A 6,000-nucleotide genomic window follows, 5' to 3' on the forward strand; every position below is an offset into this window, starting at 1 on the left:
TGACCAAATGATTCACATAGTAATTCCCCAGATGCAGATATAACTCTCTTCCCCCAAGGACATCAATGACAGATTCCATCAGTTTCATAAGACTCTATATACATCTAAAGCAGATCCGAACGCTTAATTATGCTAAACTATTTGTAGGACTCTAATCTCCCTGCCCGGAACCAGGAAGATTTCAACTTCCTGAATAAGGAAATATCTCTTGGAGAAATTCGAGAAAACAATTACATCTCTAAAGAGTGGCAAGACCCCAGGCCCAGATTGATTCAGCAACATGCTCTCTCCCTACCTGCACAAAATGTTGGTTCAGGCCAATGAGGATGGAGCTCTCCCACCTGCTTTGGATGAGGCGTTTTAATACAGTTATACATGAAAAGGGTAAAGATCAGGAAGAGGTAGGGTCATATAGACCAATTTCTCTCCTTAATACAGACCAAAAGATTTTAGCGGAAACTCTGGCATACAGGCTTAGCACTTTAAAGGCCAACTTGGTCGATTCGGACCAGACAGGCTTTATGTCTAACAGAAACTCATTCTTTAATCTCAGGTATTCCCAAAGGTTACACAACATGGACCTTGACGTTATATCTCTTGACGCCAAAAAGGCCTTTGACCAAGTTGAGTGGTCCTATCTATTCAAGGTCCGCCCCGATTTAACCTTTATAGAGGGACAAGGCAAGGTTGTGCGCTGTCACCTCTGCTTTTTGCTCTAATCATTGAACCTCTCGCTCAGGCGATCAGATCTCATGCAGCAATACACTGCTATAATACTAAAGATACTCTAAATAAGATTTCTCTATACGCAGATGACATTCTCCTCTATGTAACAGAATCCCAATCTAGTATTCCAGCTATTCTTGATATGATTAATTTGTTTGGTACCTTCTCGGGATACAGAATAAATTGGAACGAGAGCAAATTAATGCCCATACGGTTGCAAAACACCTATTGGTTAGAACTCCTTCCATTTAAGTTCATCTTCAGAAAAATGTATAGTGGGGCAAAAAAGTATTTAGTCAGCCACCAATTGTGCAAGTTCTCCCACTTAAAAAGATGAGAGAGGCCTGTAAATGTCATCATAGGTACACTTCAACTATGACAGACAAAATTAGAAAAAAATCCAGAAAATCACATTGTAGGATTTTTTATGAATTTATTTGCAAATTATGGTGGAAAATAAGTATTTGGTCACCTGCAAACAAGCAAGATTTCTGGCTCTCACAGACCTGTAACTTCTTTAAGAGGCTCCTCTGTCCTCCACTCGTTACCTGTATTAATGGCACCTGTTTGAACTTGTGATCAGTATAAAAGACACCTGTCCACAACCTCAAACAGTCACACTCCAAACTGCACTATGGCCAAGACCAAAGAGCTGTCAAAGGACACCAGAAACAAAATTGTAGACCTGCAGCTTGGTTTGAAGAAATCAACTGTGGGAGCAATTATTAGGAAATGGAAGATATACAAGACCATTGATAATCTCCCTCGATCTGGGGCTCCATGCAAGATCTCACCCCGTGGGGTCAAAATGATCACAAGAACGGTGAGCAAAAATCCCAGAACCACACGGGGGGACCTAGTGAATAATCTGCAGAGAGCTAGGACCAAAGTAACAAAGCCTACCATCAGTAACACACTACGCCGCCAGGGACTGAAATCCTGCAGTGCCAGACGTGTCCCCCTGCTTAAGCCAGTACATGTCCAGGCCCCTCTGAAGTTTGCTAGAGAGCATTTGGATGATCCAGAAGAAGATTGGGAGAATGTCATATGGTCAGATGAAACCAAAATATAACTTTTTGGTAAAAACTCAACTCAAGTCGTGTTTGGAGGACCAAGAATGCTGAGTTGCATCCAAAGAACACCATACCTACTGTGAAGCATGGGGTGGAAACATCATGCCTTGGTGCTGTTTTTCTGCAAAGGGACCAGGACGACTGATCCATGTAAAGAAAGAATGAATGGGGCCATGTATCGTGAGATTTTGAGTGAAAACCTCCTTCCATCAGCAAGGGCATTGAAGATAAAACGTGGCTGGGTCTTTCAGCATGACAATGATCCCAAACACACAGCCCGGGCAATGAAGGAGTGGCTTCGTAAGAAGCATTTCAAGGTCCTGGAGTGGCCTAACCAGTCTCCAGATCTCAACCCCATAGAAAATCTTTGGAGGGAGTTGAAAGTCCGTGTTGCCCAGCAACAGCCCCCAAACATCACTGCTCTAGAGGAGATCTGCATGGAGGAATGGGCCAAAATACCAGCAACAGTGTGTAAAAACCTTGTGAAGACTTACAGAAAATGTTTGACCTCTGTCATTGCCAACAAAGGGTATATAACAAAGTATTGAGATAAACTTTTGTTATTGACCAAATACTTATTTTCCACCATAATTTGCAAATAAATTGATTAAAAATCCTACAATGTGATTTTCTGGATTTTTTTTCTCCATTTTGTCTGTCATAGTTGAAGTGTACCCATGATGAAAATTACAGGCCTCTCTCATCTTTTAAGTCGGAGAACTTGCACAATTGGTGGCTGACTAAATACTTTTTTGCCCCACTGTACCTATCTAGGAATTGTAGTTACGAAACAATACTCCTCACTATTTAAAGAGAATTTCCCCTCTCTGATGCAAAAATTCAAGGCAAACATACAATTTTCGAGAACTCTCCTAATTTCTTTGCTCGGGAAGAATTAATGCCATTAAAATTGTCTTCCTCCCACAACTGCTTTACCTATTCCAGAACATCCCAGTAGTCATAGCTTTCATAAACATCTGGACTCAATTATCAATCCATTAATCTGGGATTGTAAAATACTTAGGATAGGTTTAAAAAAACCACTTGTAAATCCAAGAGGGAAGGAAGATTGTCTCTCCCAAATTGTATATTTTACTATTGGGACGCTAACCTCCATGCTGTTACATTTTTGCTGGATGATACACTTCTGTCATCCAGTTGGTTTAGTATGGAGTGTCAGGATTGCCGCCCCTTCCCTATTGGCACTATGATTTTGTCGCCTGTCAATTTGGAGATGCCACATTATAGTAACAATCCTATTATACATAGCACAGTTCGTATCTGGAAGCAAATTAAAGTCTACTTTGACATTAGACATATATCATTCCTACTCCCTGTTTCCAGGAATCCCTCCTTTGACCCCTCTAACCTTGATAACACCTTTGAGCAATGGGGATAACTAGGGATCAATGCCATATGGGGTGTATATATAGAAGGGGCCTTTGCCTCCATTGATTTGCTGAGGGAAACCTATAATCTTCCCAGAAGTCACTTTTTCAGATACCTACAGATTTGAGACTATGTTAGAAAACATCTTCCAACATTTGGGAATGCTAAACCTTCCATGTTCGACGGATGCATAAAAATATGCCCAACTCAGGCAAACTGATGTCTTGTCTATATGACACTTTTCAATACGTTACCACACCATCTACATATGCCATTAAGGAAAAATCGGAGGAAGAGCTAGAGACTGACATTTCAGTGGCAGACTGGGAAGAGAGCTTGGAGTATATCCACACATGCTCCATTAACTCCAGACATCGTCTCATGCAATTCAAGGTATTACACAGATTACACTATTCCAAAATTAAGCTGCATACGATATTTCCTGATACATCCCCTATGTGTGATAAATGTCAGGCCGCGCAGGGTACACTACACTACCACTGCTTTGCCCTATGCTCTAACTTGTATGGTTATTTGTTTGGAATTTGTAGGATCCTCTCTGAAGTTCTGGAGACTTCGATTGACCCAGACCCGCTTCTGATCATCCTGGGAGTGTCTGAAACCCTAAACCGATTAACAAAATACTTATACAAAATACTTGTGTGTGTTCAATAAAAATATTTGAATAAGGAAAGGTGGCATCAGAGGACGGTGCAATATTGAAAGTCACTGAGCTCTTCAGTAAGGCATTCTACTGCCAATCTTTGTCTATGGTGATTGCATGGATGTGTGCTCGATTTTACACACCTGTCAGCAACGGATATAGCTGGAATAGCCGACCCAGTAATTTGAAGGGGTGTCTAAATACTTTTGTATATATAGTTGTCATGATGTGGCCATCTTTGGGTATAGCGAGCACCATCGCCTTCTCTCTCACCACCTCTCTCTTCCCCCTACACCCAGGCTCTGTTATTGCAGGTCATAAATTCCTAGAGGAGTCTCTCTCCTCATGGCCAGGAGGTGTAGAGAGAGAAGGTTTCAGGAGAACAAAGGCACCTCTTCTCCATCATAGAACTTGAGAACTGAACAATGCCCATGTTTTGGAGAATGTGTACACGGTCAGGGGAGAATCCAGCTACGACCGGTCCATTTCGTTTAATGTTTGTGAAACTCATGAGACAATACAGCCACATTTGTATTTTTAATTTTTTTATTTCACCTTTCTTTAACCAGGTAGGCTAGTTGAGAACAAGTTCTCATTTACAACTGCGACCTGGCCAAGATAAAGCATAGCAGTGTGAACAGACAACAACACAGAGTTACACATGGAGTAAACAATAAACAAGTCAATAACACAGAGATAACACATTACCATAACTCTGTTTATACAATGCTTGCGTCTAATTGTTGTATAAAATGAATAAGTAAAGATGAAACTATTTGTGAAATTATAGAATGTGATTAGAAATGGTTTAATGAAGGAAACTCCAATTCCCTTTGGAGTTTAACTTCTCTGGGATAGGTGGGACGGTATCCAGTGAAAATGCAGAGTGCCAAATTCAAATAAATTAAAATTAAAAAAATTAAAATTAAACTTTCATGAAATCACACATGCAATACACCAAATTAAAGCTACGCTTGTTGTTAATCCAGCCAACGTGTCAAATTTCAAAAAGGCTTTACGGCGAAAGCAAACGATGCTATTATCTGAGGACAGCAACCCAGCAAACAAACACAGACAATCATATTTCAAACCGCCATGCGCGACACAAAATGCAGAAATGAAGATATAATTTCATATTACGTTTGCAATTGCAACAAATAATCTGCTCAGACCCCAACCAAGGAACATCAACAGTCGTGCTATAAATTCACAGACAACACAAAGCTTCCTTGATGTCCTTCCAGATTCCCTCTGTCTACCCAAGGACGCCAGAGGACAAAAATCAGTTAACCACCTAACTGAGGAACTCAATTTAACCTTGCGCAATACCCTAGATGCAGTTGCACCCCAAAAAACTAAAAACATTTCCCATAAGAAACTAGCTCCCTGGTACACAGAAAATACCCGAGCTCTGAAGCAAGCTTCCAGAAAATTGGAACGGAAATGGCGCCACACCAAACTGGAAGTCTTCCGACGAGCTTGGAAAGACAGTACCGTGAAGAGCCCTTACTGCTGCTCGATCATCCTATTTTTCTAACTTAATTGAGGAAAATAAGAACAATCTGAAATTCCTTTTTGATACTGTCGCAAAGCTAACAAAAAGCAGCATTCCCCAAGAGAGGATGACTCACTTTAGCAGTGATAAATTAATGAACCTCTTTGAGGAAAAGTTTATGATTATTAAAAAGCAAATTACAGACTCTTTAAATCTGCGTATTCCTTCAAAGCTCAGTTGTCCTGAGTCTGCACAACTCTCCCAGGACCTAGGATCAAGAGAGACGCTCAAGTGTTTTAGTACTACATCTCTTGACACAATGATGAAAATAATCATAGCCTCTGAACCTTCAAGCTACATACTGGACCCTATTCCAACTAAACTACTGAAAGAGCTGCTTCCTGTGCTTGGCCCTCCTATGTTGAACATAATAAATGGCTCTCTATCCACCGGATGTGTACCAAACTCACTAAAAGTGGCAGTAATAAAGCCTCTCTTGAAAAAGCCAAACCTTGACCCAGAAAATATAAAAACTATCGGCCTATATCGAATCTTCCATTCCTCTCAAAAATTTTAGAAAAGGCTGTTGCGCAGCAACTTACTGCCTTCCTGAAGACAAACAATGTATACGAAATGCTTCTTTCTGGTTTTAG

Source organism: Oncorhynchus gorbuscha, linkage group LG10, assembly GCF_021184085.1.
Source record: "Oncorhynchus gorbuscha isolate QuinsamMale2020 ecotype Even-year linkage group LG10, OgorEven_v1.0, whole genome shotgun sequence".
NCBI lineage: Eukaryota > Metazoa > Chordata > Actinopteri > Salmoniformes > Salmonidae > Oncorhynchus > Oncorhynchus gorbuscha.